The sequence below is a fragment of the Phyllobates terribilis genome, unplaced genomic scaffold (assembly GCF_046119375.1).
Source record: "Phyllobates terribilis strain yellow unplaced genomic scaffold, ASM4611937v1 Scaffold_3__8_contigs__length_932513732, whole genome shotgun sequence".
In the NCBI taxonomy this organism is placed as follows: domain Eukaryota; kingdom Metazoa; phylum Chordata; class Amphibia; order Anura; family Dendrobatidae; genus Phyllobates; species Phyllobates terribilis.
In genome coordinates this window covers 645,994,372-646,011,102 of record NW_027362763.1, presented here as the reverse complement: position 1 = coordinate 646,011,102, position 16,731 = coordinate 645,994,372, and the positions used below count along the sequence as shown (strand labels likewise).

At 46.2% G+C, this 16,731-nt stretch overlaps 1 protein-coding gene across 1 annotated transcript in view; it reads right to left on the bottom strand.

The window, feature by feature from the left end:
* Positions 1–16,731, bottom strand: part of DLK2 (delta like non-canonical Notch ligand 2) — an 83,922-nt gene that overhangs the window by 33,636 nt on the left and 33,555 nt on the right. The window contains exon 3 of the mRNA XM_073671631.1: positions 2,671–2,780. The gene's annotated coding sequence lies outside the window, so the exon portion shown is untranslated. The remainder of the gene's footprint in view (positions 1–2,670; positions 2,781–16,731) is intronic.

Below are 16,731 nucleotides of genomic sequence, written 5' to 3'. Positions count from 1 at the left end.
CTCACAGAGTGTGCAGGAGAGTACAAGGAGCCTCACAGAGTGTGCAGGAGAAAACAAGGAGCCTCACAGAGCGTGCAGGAGAGTACAAGGAGCCTCACAGAGCGTGCAGGAGAGTACAAGGAGCCTCACAGAGTGTGCAGTAGAGTACAAGGAGCCTCACAGAGTGTGCAGGAGAGTATAAGGAGCCTCCCAGAGCGTGCAGGAGAATACAAGGAGTCTCACAGAGCACGCAGGAGAGGACAAGGAGCCTCACAGATCGCTCAGGAGAGAATATGGAGCCTCACAGAGCACGCAGGAGAGTACAAGGAGCCTGACAGAGTGTGCAGGAGAGTACAAGGAGCCTCACAGAGCGTGCAGGAGAATACAAGGAGCCTCACAGAGCGTGCAGGAGAATACAAGGAGTCTCACAGAGCAAGCAGGAGAGGACAAGGAGCCTCACAGAGTGTGCAGGAGAATACAAGGAGTCTCATAGAGCAAGCAGGAGAATACAAGGAGCCTCACAGAGCACGCAGGAGAGGACAAGGAATCTCACAGATCGCTCAGGAGAGAACATGGAGCCTCACAGAGCGTGCAGGAGAATACAAGGAGTCTCACAGAGCGCGCAGGAGAGTACAAGGAGCCTCACAGAGCGTGCAGGAGAATACAAGGAGTCTCACAGAGCAAGCAGGAGAGGACAAGGAGTCTCACAGAGCGCGCAGGAGAGGACAAGGAGTCTCACAGAGCGCGCAGGAGAGGACAAGGAATCTCACAGATCGCTCAGGAGAGGACAAGGAGTCTCACAGAGCGCGCAGGAGAGGACAAGGAGTCTCACAGAGCAAGCAGGAGAGGACAAGGATCCTCACAGAGTGTGCAGGAGAATACAAGCAGTCTCACAGAGCAAGCAGGAGAATACAAGGAGCCTCACAGAGCGTGCAGCAGAGTACAAGGAGTCTCACAGATCGCCCAGGAGAGAACATGGTGCCTCACAGAGCACCCAGGGGACAGCATGAAGCCTCACAGTATGCCCGGGCGAGAACAAGAAGGATCACAGAGCGTGCAGGAGAGGACAAGCAGCCTCACAGTGTGCGCAGGAGAGGACAAGGAGGATCACGGTACACCCGGGCGAGAACAAGGAGCCTCACAGAGCATGCAGGAGAGAACAAGGAGGATCACAGAGCGCGCAGGAAAGGACAAGGAGCCTCACAGAGTGTGCAGGAGAGTACAAGGAGCCTCACAGAGCGCACGGGAGAAGACAAGGAGCCTCACAGAGCGTGCAGGAGAGAACAAGGAGGATCACAGAGCATGCAGGAGAGTACAAGGAGCCTCACAGAGCGCACAGGAGAAGACAAGGAGCCTCACAGAGTGTGCAAGGGAGGACAAAGAGAATCACTGAGCACTCTGAAGACAACATAGAGCCTCACAGAGTGCGCAGGAGAGAACAAGCAGCCTGATGGAGCGTGCAAGAGAGAATAAGGAGCCTCACAGAGAACGCAGGAGAGAATAGGGAGCCTCACAGAGCGTGCAGGAGAGTACAAGGAGCCTCACAGAGCATTTAGGAGAGGACAAGGAGGATCACAGAGCGAGCAGGAGAGAACAGGGAGCCTCCGAGAGAGCGCAGGAGAGAGCAAGGAGCTTCACAGAGCGCGCAGCAGAGAAAAAGGAGCCCCACAGATCGCGCAGGAGAGAACATGGTTCATCACAGAGCACCCAGGAGACAGCATGAAGCCTCGCCGTATGCCCAGGTGAGAACAAGGAGGATCAAAGAGCGCGCATGAGAGGACAAGCAGCCTCACAGAGCGTGCAGGAGAAGACAAGGAGCCTCACAGAGCGTGCAGGAGAGGACAAGGAAGATCACAGAGCGCGCAGGAGAGAACATGACGGATCACAGAGCGCACAGAAGAGGACAAGAAGCCTCACAGAGCGCACAGAAGAGGACAAGAAGCCTCACAGAGCGCACAGAAGTGGACAAGGTGCCTCACAGGGGGCCCAGGAGAGAACACAGTGCCTCACAGGGGCCCAGGAGAGAACATAGTGCCTCACAGAGTGCCCAGGAGTCCATAAAACAAAACCACAGACACGTGTAACTCAGTCTGATGAGACGGGGACCTTGCACTTCAGCTTCTGTATTGGATGGTGGAGACCATGGAGAAGGTCACACAGTCTGATGGAGTCCGTCACATGAGAGCCATCCCAAGGATCGCAAACTGTCCAGAAATGCCAGAACTATCTAGAAATGCCAGGACAGTCCAGAAATGCCAGGACAGTCCGTAAAAATACAGAACTATTTTGCCCGGTCCATAAAAAAAAATGAAGGCGTTTGATTTTTTTTTTAATCTGAAGAAACTCGTACAGATGATTATGACTGTAATCATCATCATTGTAGAGTTCACAGTGACGGCGGTCGATGTCTGATATCAGGATTATGGGCTGCAGACAATCACTGATAATCATAATGATTTATTATGGATTGACAATGTGTCCTCAAAAAATATTGTCTGTCCTGATTTTTTTTTAGAAACCCTCCAGAAAAAAATATAATGACAAGTTAACAACCCCGGCCGTGACAGTGGTCTCTGAACCATCACATGCGGGCTGATGGCAGCGCTGACGAATGCCCGGCTGCAGAGGTCTTGTTGCTGGGGAGGTTGTATGGTCAGACACTTCTTATGGGGTCAATGTCAGGACTCCTACCTTCAGAAGGACACGGTGACGGTCCTGCAGATTACGGTAAGAAGTGCAAGGAGGGCCCCATCCTCAGTACAGTCACGACTTATGGATCCAGGTCGGACGTCTCAGGTCTCCTTATAGATCAGAGATGAGAATTAGTGGATGTCCATCAATAATGCAATCAACATTCAGATGTGTGGGACGATGGGCTCTAAGGGGCCCCGCGTTCCCACAATGAAGGGGCCCCGCGTTCCCACAGTGAAGGGGCCCCTCGTTCCCACAGTGAAGGGGCCCCGCGTTCCCACAGTGAAGGGGCCCCTCGTTCCCACAGTGAAGGGGCCCCGCGTTCCCACAGTGAAGGGGCCCCGCGTTCCCACAGTGAAGGGCCCCGCGTTCCCACAGTGAAGGGGCCCCTCGTTCCCACAGTGAAGGGGCCCCGCGTTCCCACAGTGAAGGGGCCCCTCAGTCTTATTAATATAGATGTGGCAAGGCAGTATACTGTACAGGACATACAGTTGAAACCAGAAGTTTCCATCCACTATATAAAGACACATCTCCATGTTTTTCTCAATATCTGACATGAAATCAGAATAAACCTTTCCCGTTTTAGGTCAATTAGGATCGTGGCTTTGTGATGGCCGCTCCAAAACATTGATTTTATTATCCTTAAGCCACTTTGTTACCATTTTGGCAGTATGCTTCCGGTCATTGTCCATTTGGAAGACCCATTTCCGCCCAAGCTTTAACTTCCTGACTGATGTCTTGAGATGTTGCTTCAGTATTGCCACATAATCTTCTCACGATGCCATCTATTTTGTGAAGTACACCAGTCCCTCCTGCAGCAAAACAACCCCACAACATGATGCTGCCACCCCCATGTTTCACAGTTGGGATGGTGTTCTTAGACTTCCAAGCTTCTCCCTATCTCCTCCAAACGTAACGATGGTCATTATGCCCAAAAAAGTAAAATTTTAGTTTCATCAGACCACAGGACATGTCTCCAAAAATGAAGGTCTTTGTTCCTGTGTGCATTTGCAAACATTAATCTGTTTTTTTAGGTTTCTTTTGGAGTAATGGCTTCTTCCTGGCAAAATGGCCTTTCAGCCCATGCTGATACAGTACTCGTTTCACTGTGGATATTGACACCAGCTTCCGCCATCATCTTCACAAGGTCTTTTGCTTTGGTCCTTGGGTTGATATGCACATGTCGGTCCAAAGCACGTTCATCTCTGGGACACAGAACCCGTCTCCTTCCTGAGCGGTATGATGGCTGGACATTCCCATTTTGTTTGTACTTGCGTATAATTGTTTGTACAGAAGAACGAGGCACCTTCAGGTATCTTGAAATTGTACCCAAGGATGAGCCAAACTTGTCCAAGTCCACAATTCTCTTCCTGATATCTTGGCTGATTTCTTTAGACTTTCCCATGATACTACACAAAGAAGCAGTGTGTTTCAGTTGTGCATTAAAATACATCCACAGGTGTGTCTCTAATTGACTCAGATGTTGCCAAAAAACTATCAGAAGCTTCCAAACACCTGACATCATCATATGGGCCGTCCAGAATTGTTTAAAGGCAAAGTAATCTTAGTGTATGGAAACTTCTGACTTTGTAGTAAGTAATAAAAATGCCTTAAACCATTCTCTCTCTCTCTCATTATTCTGGCATTTGGCAAATATTAAACATTCTGGTATAATCTTAATTGTCCTAAAACGGGAAAGGTTTATTCTGATTTCATGTCAGATATTGAGAAAAACATGGAGATGTGTCTTTATATAAAGTGGATGGAAACTTCGGGTTTCAACTGTATGTTTCCCTGTAAAGGAGCCCGCTTCCACTGCCTTCAATTATTCTGATTTGCTAGATCTCAGTTTGCTGTCATTGAATAGAAGCATTCAGTCATCATACGGATGTATAATGTCCGGAGGTGCCTCCCCTGCACGCGCGCTTGCGTCCAGCCGGCCATATCTGCGCCACTTCAGCCTCTCAGTTGGCAGCTGGGAGTTTTTATTGTGATCGGTTAGTGGATTGTGCTCAGCAGATGTTTCCGTGGGGACATATACCTGCACGTGACAGTCACACATAATATGGTCCTGGGCAGTTCCCCAGGGTAAGCCTAGCTGCCCGTCAAGCTATGACTGCTGACAGCTGAGAGGATGTTCTATGATGAGTGGACGGCAGCCATATGGGGCCTTGGGGAGCGGTAAATCCCAGACGTTCCACGTAATGGAGGCCACAGCAGTAACCAAAACGGTGATCAGACACAGGTCACACAATCTGTCATGTGCGTGATCATCCAAGATCTAAGGAGACTCGACTATTCTGATGTTCTGTAGCCAAGAGTTATGTAGAGTCACACAGGAACCCAAACCCCACTGGGACAGTACACCACAAGATACACCCTAGTATAAAGGACAGTACCACAAAATACACCCTAGTATAAAGGACAGTACAACAAAATACACCCTAGTATAAAGGACAGTACACCTGACTGTACCACAAAATACACCCTAGTATAAAGGACAGTACACCTGACTGTACTACAAAATACACCCTAGTATAAAGGACAGTACACCTAACTGTACCACAAGATACATCCTAGTATAAAGGACAGTACACCTGACTGTACTACAAAATACACCCCAGTATAAAGGACAGTACAACAAAATACACCCTAGTATAAAGGACAGTACACCTGACTGTACTACAAAATACACCCTAGTATAAAGGAAAGTACACCTGACTGTACTACAAAATACACCCTAGTATCAAGGACAGTACACCTGACTGTACTACAAAATACACCCTAGTATAAAGGACAGTACACCTGACTGTACTACAAAATACACCCTAGTATAAAGGAAAGTACACCTGACTGTACTACAAAATACACCCTAGTATCAAGGACAGTACACCTGACTGTACTACAAAATACACCCTAGTATAAAGGACAGTACACCTGACTGTACTACAAAATACACCCTAGTATAAAGGACAGTACACCTGACTGTACCACAAAATACCCTAGTATAAAGGAAAGTACACCTGACTGTACTACAAACTACACCCAGTATAAAGGAAAGTACACCTGACTGTACTACAAAATACACCCTAGTATAAAGGACAGTACACCTGACTGTACTACAAAATACACCCTAGTATAAAGGACAGTACACCTGACTGTACTACAAAATACACCCTAGTATAAAAGACAGTACATCTGACTGTACTACAAAATACACCCTAGTATAAAGGACAGTACACCTGACTGTACTACAAAATACACCCTAGTATAAAGGTGTGTGAGGACCTGGCCACTTTCTAAATACTTTTCCAGCACGGAGCACCCCTTTTCGTCAATCTTATTTTTGTGTTTTGTTAGTGATTTGTTTGCTCATCAGTTCAACCTCAGGTATCTATTCCATTCAGTGACCGCATCTCCGAGACCTTGGGCCATTGTTCTTTCCGTCACCACAGGTCGTCTCATGCAAACCCAGGGGATGGGTTCCACCTGAGAAAATATCTCCACTAAGGCACAATTAGCTGGGGGAGGGAGGGGTGAGCTCTTCTGCCGATTCAGGGGGCTGAACCCTGTGCAGGAGAAAGAGAAGATTCATTGCTAGTCGGACCGAGAGCTGGGTGGTATCACAGGCTGCGGTTGTGATATCCATCATCCGAAGGAGCATATGTTGTGACTGCCAATATACCGGCGGGAGATACAAAAAGCTGTGGGCCAACCAAAAGTTGGGGGACAGTGGGTATCACCTGGTACGGGGCAGTGGAACTACTGATCCCAGGTTGGAAACTCAAGGACTAAGAGAATTGTCTGTTGGACATTTACCTGGAATTGCTGTTCACCGAGGTCGGAAGGAATAAAACTAATTGCATCGATAACCTGCCTAGGTGATTATTAAAATCCACAACCGCACATCTTTACAAATGTATTTTGTGGTACAGTCTAGTATAAAGAACAGCAAAATACACCCTAGTATAAAAGACAGTACACCTGACTGTACCACAAAATTCACCCTAGTATAAAGGACAGTACACCTGACTGTACCACAAAATATACCATAGTATAAATGACTGCACCACAAAATACACCCTAGTATAAAGGACAGTATACCTGACTGTACCACAAAATACACCCTAGTATAAAGGACAGTACAACTGACTGTACCACAAAATACACCCTAGTATAAATGACTGTACCACAAAATACACCCTAGTATGAAGGACAGTACACCTGACTGTACCACAAGATACATCCTAGTATAAAGGACAGTACACCTGACTGTACCACAAAATACACCCTAGTATAAAGGACAGTACAACAAAATACACCCCAGTATAAAGGACAGTACAACAAAATACACCCTAGTATAAAGGACAGTACACCTGACTGTACTACAAAATACACGCTAGTATAAAGGAAAGTACACCTGACTGTACTACAAAACACACCCTAGTATAAAGGACAGTACACCTGACTACTACAAAATACACCCTAGTATAAAGGACAGTACAACAAAATACACCCTAGTATAAAGGACAGTACACCTGACTGTACTACAAAATACACCCTAGTATAAAGGACAGTACAACAAAATACACCCTAGTATAAAGGACAGTACAACAAAATACACCCTAGTATAAAGGACAGTACACCTGACTGTACTACAAAATACACCCTAGTATAAAGGACAGTACACCTGACTGTACTACAAAATACACCCTAGTATAAAGGACAGTACACCTGACTGTACTACAAAATACACGCTAGTATAAAGGAAAGTACACCTGACTGTACTACAAAACACACCCTAGTATAAAGGACAGTACACCTGACTACTACAAAATACACCCTAATATAAAGGACAGTACAACAAAATACACCCTAGTATAAAGGACAGTACACCTGACTGTACTACAAAATACACCCTAGTATAAAGGACAGTACAACAAAATACACCCTAGTATAAAGGACAGTACAACAAAATACACCCTAGTATAAAGGACAGTACACCTGACTGTACTACAAAATACACCCTAGTATAAAGGACAGTACATCTGACTGTACTACAAAATACACCCTAGTATAAATGACTGTACACCTGACTGTACTACAAAATACACCCTAGTATAAAGGACAGTACACCTGACTGTACTACAAAATACACCCTAGTATAGAGGAAAGTACACCTGACTGTACTACAAAATACACCCTAGTATAAAGGACAGTACACCTGACTGTACCACAAAATACACCCTAGTATAAAGGAAAGTACACCTGACTGTAATACAAAATACACCCTAGTATAAAGGACAGTACACCTGACTGTACCACAAAATACACCTTAGTAGAAATGACTGCACACCTGACTGTGCTACAAAATACACCCTAGTATAAACGACAGTACACCTGACTGTGCTACAAAATACACCCTAATATAAAGGACAGTACACCTGACTGTACCACAAAATATACCCTAGTATAAATGACTGTACCACAAAATACACCCTAGTATAAAGGAAAGTACACCTGACTGTACTACAAAATACACCCTAGTATAACGGAAAGTACACCTGACTGTACCACAAAATTCACCCTAGTATAAAGGACCCTACACCTGACTGTACTACAAAATACACCCTAGTATAAAGGACAGTACACCTGACTGTACCACAAAATATACCCTAGCATAAATGACTGTACCACAAAATACACCCTAGTATAAAGGACAGTACACCTGACTGTACTACAAAATACACCCTAGTATAAAGGAAAGTACACCTGACTGTACCACAAAATTCACCCTAGTATAAAGGACAGTACACCTGACTGTACTACAAAATACACCTTAGTATAAATGACAGTACACCTGACTGTACCACAAAATACACCCTAGTATAAAGGACAGTACACCTGACTGTACCACAAAACACACCCTAGTATAAAGGACAGTACACCTGACTGTACCACAAAATACACCCTAGTATAAAAGACAGTACACCTGCCTGTACCACAAAATTCACCCTAGTATAAAGGACAGTACACCTGACTGTACTACAAAATACACCTTAGTATAAATGACAGTACACCTGACTGTACCACAAAATACACCCTAGTATAAAGAACAGTACACCTGACTGTACCACAAAATACACCCTAGTATAAAGGACAGTACACCTGACTGTACCACAAAATACACCCTAGTATAAAGGACAGTACACCTGACTGTGCCACAAAATACACCCTAGTATAAAGGACAGTACACCTGACTGTACCACAAAATACACCCTAGTATAAAGGAAAGTACACCTGACTGTACTACAAAATACACCCTAGTATAAAGGACAGTACACCTGACTGTACCCCAAAATATACCCTAGTATAAAGGACAGTACACCTGACTGTACCACAAAATACACCCTAGTATAAAGGAAAGTACACCTGACTGTACTACAAAATACACCCTAGTATAAAAGAAAGTACACCTGACTGTACCACAAAATACACCCTAGTATAAAGGACAGTACACCTGACTGTACCACAAAATACACCCTAGTATAAAGGACAGTGCACCTGACTGTACCACAAAATATACCCTAGTATAAATGACTGTACCACAAAATACACCCTAGTATAAAGGACAGTACACCTGACTGTACCACAAAATACACCCTAGTATAAAGGACAGTACACCTAGGTGTGTGAGGACCTGGCCACTTTCTAAATACTTTTCCAGCTCGGAGCACCCCTTTTCGTCAATCTTATTTTTGTGTTTTGTTAGTGATTTGTTTGCTCATCAGTTCAACCTCAGGTATCTATTCCATTCAGTGACCGCATCTCCGAGACCTTGGGCCATTGCTCTTTCCGTCACCACAGGTCGTCTCATGCAAACCCAGGGGATGGGTTCCACCTGAGAAAATATCTCCACTAAGGCACAATTAGCTGGGGGAGGGAGGGGTGAGCTCTTCTGCCGATTCAGGGGGCTGAACCCTGTGCAGGAGAAAGATAAGATTCATTGCTAGTCGGACCGAGAGCTGGGTGGTATCACAGGCTGCGGTCGTGATATCCATCATCCGAAGGAGCATATGTTGTGACTGCCAATATACCGGCGGGAGATACAAAAAGCTGTGGGCCAACCAAAAGTTGGGGGACAGTGGGTATCACCTGGTAAGGGGCAGTGGAACTACTGATCCCAGGTTGGAAACTCAAGGACTAAGAGAATTGTCTGTTGGACATTTACCTGGAATTGCTGTTCACCGAGGTCGGAAGGAATAAAACTAATTGCATCGATAACCTGCCTAGGTGATTATTAAAATCCACAACCGCACATCTTTACAAGTGTATTTTGTGGTACAGTCTAGTATAAAGAACAGCAAAATACACCCTAGTATAAAAGACAGTACACCTGACTGTACCACAAAATACACCCTAGTATAAAGGACAGTACACCTGACTGTACCACAAAATACACCCTAGTATAAAGGACAGTACACCTGACTGTACCACAAAATGCACCCTAGTATAAAGGACAGTACACCTGACTGTAACACGAAATATACCCTAGTATAAATGACTGTACCACAAAATACACCCTAGTATAAAGGACAGTACACCTGACTGTACTACAAAATACACCCTAGTATAAAGGACAGTACACCTGACTGTACCACAAAATATACCCTAGTATAAATGACTGTACCACAAAATACACCCTAGTATAAAGGACAGTACACCAAACTGTACCACAAAATACACCCTAGTATAAAGGACAGTACACCTGACTGTACCACAAAATACACCCTAGTATAAAGGACAGTACACCTGACTGTACCACAAAATATACCCTAGTATAAATGACTGTACCACAAAATACACCCTAGTATAAAGGACAGTACACCTGACTGTACCACAAAATAAACCCTAGTATAAAGGACAGTACACCTGACTGTACCACAAAATACACCCTAGTATAAATGACTGTACCACAAAATACACCCTAGTATAAAGGACAGTACACCTGACTGTACCACAAAATATACCCTAGTATAAATGACTGTACCACAAAATACACCCTAGTATAAAGGACAGTACACCTGACTGTACCACAAAATACACCCTAGTATAAAGGACAGTACACCTGACTGTACCACAAAATATACCCTAGTATAAATGACTGTACCACAAATTACACCCTAGTATAAAGGACAGTACACCTGACTGTACCACAAAATATACCCTAGTATAAATGACTGTACCACAAAATACACCCTAGTATAAAGGACAGTACACCTGACTGTACCACAAAATACACCCTAGTATAAAGGACAGTACACCTGACTGTACCACAAAATACACCCTAGTATAAATGACTGTAACACAAAATACACCCTAGTATAAAGGACAGTACACCTGACTGTACCACAAAATACACCCTAGTATAAAGGACAGTACACCTGACTGTACCACAAAATATACCCTAGTATAAATGACTGTACCACAAAATACACCCTAGTATAAAGGACAGTACACCTGACTGTACTACAAAATACACCCTAGTATAAAGGACAGTACACCTGACTGTACTACAAAATACACCCTAGTATAAAGGACAGTACACCTGACTGTACCACAAAATACACCCTAGTATAAAGGACAGTACACCTGACTGTACTACAAAATATACCCTAGTATAAATGACTGTACCACAAAATACACCCTAGTATAAAGGACAGTAACACAAAATACACCCTAGTATAAAGGACAGTACACCTGACTGTGCCACAAAATATACCCTAGTATGAATGACTATACCACAAAATACACCCTAGTATAAAGGACAGTACACCTGACTGTACCACAAAATACACCCTAGTATAAAGGACAGTACACCTGACTGTACCACAAAATACACCCTAGTATAAAGGACAGTACACCTGACTGTACCACAAAATATACCCTAGTATAAAGGACAGTACACCTGACTGTACCACAAAATACACCCTAGTATAAAGGACAGTACACCTGACTGTACCACAAAATACACCCTAGTATAAAGGACAGTACACCTGACTGTACCACAAAATACACCCTAGTATAAAGGACAGTACACCTGACTGTACCACAAAATATACCCTAGTATAAATGACTGTACCACAAAATACACCCTAGTATAAAGGACAGTACACCTGACTGTACTACAAAATACACCCTAGTATAAAGGACAGTACACCTGACTGTACCACAAAATACACCCTAGTATAAAGGACAGTACACCTGACTGTACCACAAAATACACCCTAGTATAAATGACTGTACCACAAAATACACCCTAGTATAAAGGACAGTACACCTGACTGTACTACAAAATATACCCTAGTATAAATGACTGTACCACAAAATACACCCTAGTATAAAGGACAGTAACACAAAATACACCCTAGTATAAAGGACAGTACACCTGACTGTGCCACAAAATATACCCTAGTATGAATGACTATACCACAAAATACACCCTAGTATAAAGGACAGTACACCTGACTGTACCACAAAATACACCCTAGTATAAAGGACAGTACACCTGACTGTACCACAAAATACACCCTAGTATAAAGGACAGTACACCTGACTGTACCACAAAATATACCCTAGTATAAAGGACAGTACACCTGACTGTACCACAAAATACACCCTAGTATAAAGGACAGTACACCTGACTGTACCACAAAATACACCCTAGTATAAAGGACAGTACACCTGACTGTACCACAAAATACACCCTAGTATAAAGGACAGTACACCTGACTGTACCACAAAATATACCCTAGTATAAATGACTGTACCACAAAATACACCCTAGTATAAAGGACAGTACACCTGACTGTACTACAAAATACACCCTAGTATAAAGGACAGTACACCTGACTGTACCACAAAATATACCCTAGTATAAATGACTGTACCACAAAATACACCCTAGTATAAAGGACAGTACACCTGACTGTACCACAAAATACACCCTAGTATAAATGACTGTACCACAAAATACACCCTAGTATAAAGGACAGTACACCTGACTGTACTACAAAATATACCCTAGTATAAATGACTACCACAAAATACACCCTAGTATAAAGGACAGTAACACAAAATACACCCTAGTATAAAGGACAGTACACCTGACTGTGCCACAAAATATACCCTAGTATGAATGACTATACCACAAAATACACCCTAGTATAAAGGACAGTACACCTGACTGTACCACAAAATACACCCTAGTATAAAGGACAGTACACCTGACTGTACCACAAAATACACCCTAGTATAAAGGACAGTACACCTGACTGTACCACAAAATATACCCTAGTATAAAGGACAGTACACCTGACTGTACCACAAAATACACCCTAGTATAAAGGACAGTACACCTGACTGTACCACAAAATACACCCTAGTATAAAGGACAGTACACCTGACTGTACCACAAAATACACCCTAGTATAAAGGACAGTACACCTGACTGTACCACAAAATATACCCTAGTATAAATGACTGTACCACAAAATACACCCTAGTATAAAGGACAGTACACCTGACTGTACTACAAAATACACCCTAGTATAAAGGACAGTACACCTGACTGTACCACAAAATATACCCTAGTATAAATGACTGTACCACAAAATACACCCTAGTATAAAGGACAGTACACCTGACTGTACCACAAAATACACCCTAGTATAAAGGACAGTACACCTGACTGTACCACAAAATACACCCTAGTATAAAGGACAGTACACCTGACTGTACCACAAAATATACCCTAGTATAAATGACTGTACCACAAAATACACCCTAGTATAAAGGACAGTACACCTGACTGTACCACAAAATACACCCTAGTATAAAGGACAGTACACCTGACTGTACCACAAAATACACCCTAGTATAAATTGTAGTGCCGGCGTCCCTGCCCTCTGCTAGGCAGGGACGCTGCTCCCCTCACCGCTCTGCTCCGTGCCCGGCTTCCTCCCCCCGCTCTGCTGTCAGCGCGCGCTCCGTCCCGGCGTCCTCCTCCTGCTCTGCTCTCAGCGCGCGCTCCTTCCCGGCCCCTGTGCTTAGGGCGCGCGCGCGCTCCCCTCCTCTTAAAGGGGCCGCGCGCGCCGCCCTAAAGAGTCCCCGGCCAATGGCCGGAGGACTTCATCATATATAAGGCACCTCCTCCAAAATGGAGGTGCCCGAGCAATGTTGTTTGCACCTGTGTCTCACCTGTGCTTCAGCCCTCAGGTCCCGTTGCCAGTTTCCTGCCAGTTTCCTGCCAGTTTCCTGCTAGTTACCTGCCAGTTACCTGCCTGATTCCTGCCTGAATACTTGTTACCTGTCTGCCAGTCTGAGGTCCGACGGTCTACCTTACTACTCCTGTCAGTCTGTCTAAAGGACCAGCCTGCCCGCTCACCTGGGAGCGCATATCAGCTACCTGCCTGCTTGCCTGAGGTCCGACGGTCTGCCTTACTACTCCGGTCAGTCTGTCTATGGACCAGCTTGCCCGCTCACCTGGGAGCGCTTCTCCGTTATCTGCCTGCTTGCCAGCCCGGAGGCTCCGTTGTCACGTGCTGTGACCACCAGCTATCTCAGAGACTCTTGCCCGCTCACCTGGGAGCGCATCTCCGTTACCTGCCTGCTTGCCAGCCCGGAGGTCCCGTTGTCACGTGCGGTGACCACCAGCTATTCCAGAGACTCTTGCCCGCTCACCTGGGAGCGCTTCTCCGTTACCTACCTGCCTGCCAGCCCGGAGGTTCCGCCGTCACGTGCCGTGACCACCTGCTATTCCAGAGACTCTCGCTTGCTCACCTGGGAGCACACATCTACCATCTGCCTGCTAGCCTACCCGGAGGCTCTGCCATCACAGGTCGTACCTACCCCTTACCCAGAGACTGCCCTGATCACTTGCCGTAACTCCCTGTCCGTTCACCCAGAGACTGCCACCCGCTCCCTTACAAGGGCCGCCCCCTTGTATAGTAGCTCAGAGGTTCCGCCTCCCGGACCCGTTACAGTTTGCTCGGGCCATGGAACCCGGTGGCACCCAAGCTCCCTCGCTCTCGGACCTCTGTCTTGAACTGTCCCGTCAGAGGTCCCAACAGGAGGCCATCCTGGGTCACCTGCGGAATGTTAATACTCGCCTGAACACTCTGTCTGATCCACCAACAACCTCCGCCAGTGCCATATCTTGCAATCCGGCAGCTCCGCTGCCCACTAATACTATGGTATCCTACCCCGGACCCCGGCTTTCTGCACCTCCTCGCTTCGGAGGCGACCCCGTCCAGGCTCGGGGCTTCTTAAATCAGTGCACCCTGCATTTTGAACTTTTGTCCTACCAGTTTAACTCCGACCGGGCCAAAATTGCCTTCATCATGTCCCATCTCACCGGGGAGGCCCTGGCCTGGCTGAATCCTCTATGGGAGAGAGGAGACCCCCTGGTGTCCAACTTGCCTGCTTTTCTCACGGCTTTCCGGAAAGTCTTCGACGAACCCGGACGGAAGACCTCATCTGCATCATCGTTGCTACGCCTCCGTCAGGGGAGTCTCACCGTGGGCCAATATGCCATACGGTTCCGTACCCTTGCCTCGGAGCTGGCCTGGGATAACGACGCTCTGGTTTCCGTCTTCTGGGAGGGTCTGTCCGGCCGTATTAAAGATGAACTTGCCGGTCGGGACATTCCTACCACTCTCGATGACTTAATAACTCTTGCCACCCGGATTGACCTACGGTTCCAGGAGCGTGCCAAAGAGGTCACCCGTGAGAGAAGGATTCCACGTTTAGCTCCTACTTTCCAGAAACCCGTCATTCCCTCCATCTCTCCCCAGGTACACTCTCCTGAGCCTATGCAGGTCGACCAGACCAAGATGGTCAAAACCCGTCAGGACTCACGCCGTGCCGAGGGGAGCTGCTTCTACTGTGGCAGTAAGGAGCACCGGATCCGTGCCTGCCCGGAGAGGTCGGGAAACGCCTGTGTCTAGGTTCGCTCAGAGAGGTCCACCTAGACAAGAATAAATCCTCTCCATCCCTGCTGTTGTCAGTTTCGATCATCTACGGGGAGAACCGTTATTTCGAACTAGCCCAACTTGACTCTGGAGCAGCCGGGAACCTTATTTCACAGTCCCTGGTTGAGAAATACCGCATCCCCACCAAACCTCTGGCTGTACCCTTGTCTGTCGCTGCCGTGGATGGGGGCCTCTTACCTCGCCCCATTCAACTCATCACCGAATCCATTACCCTGCAGGTGGGAATGCTGCATTCTGAAAGTATCTCCTTTCATGTTCTGCCTGGACTCTCTCACGCCCTCTTGCTAGGTCTGCCCTGGCTCCAGAGACATGCACCCGTGCTAGACTGGCAAACCGGAGAGGTCCTTCGCTGAGGACAAGACTGTCATAAAACCTGCCTGGTTCCCGTCCATCCCGTCCGTCCCTCTCCTACCCCAGCTAATCTACCTGGACTTCCGATTCCTTATTGGTCTTATGCAGATGTCTTTAATAAAAAGGAGGCAGAGACATTACCACCACATAGACCATACGACTGTCCCATCGATATGCTACCCGGTACTACTCCTCCCCGTGGGCGTATCTATCCTTTATCCGCTGCTGAGACCCGGTCAATGTCCGAATATATTGAGGAGAATCTGGCCAGAAGATTCATCCGGAAATCTACCTCCCCGGCGGGAGCAGGCTTCTTTTTCGTCAAAAAGAAGGACGGCTCTCTCCGTCCCTGTATAGACTATAGAGGCCTAAACCTGATCACGGTGAAGAATAAGTACCCCCTTCCGCTCATTCCAGAATTATTTGATCGTCTGAGGGGGGCTAGGATCTTCACCAAACTGGACCTTCGTGGGGCGTACAACCTGGTTCGTATTCGTCAGGGGGATGAATGGAAGACGGCATTCAACACCCGGGACGGCCACTATGAATACCTGGTAATGCCCTTTGGTCTCTGTAACGCTCCTGCCGTCTTTCAAGAGTTGGTCAATGACATCTTCCGGGACCTTCTCTACTCCTGCGTAGTGGTGTACCTGGACGA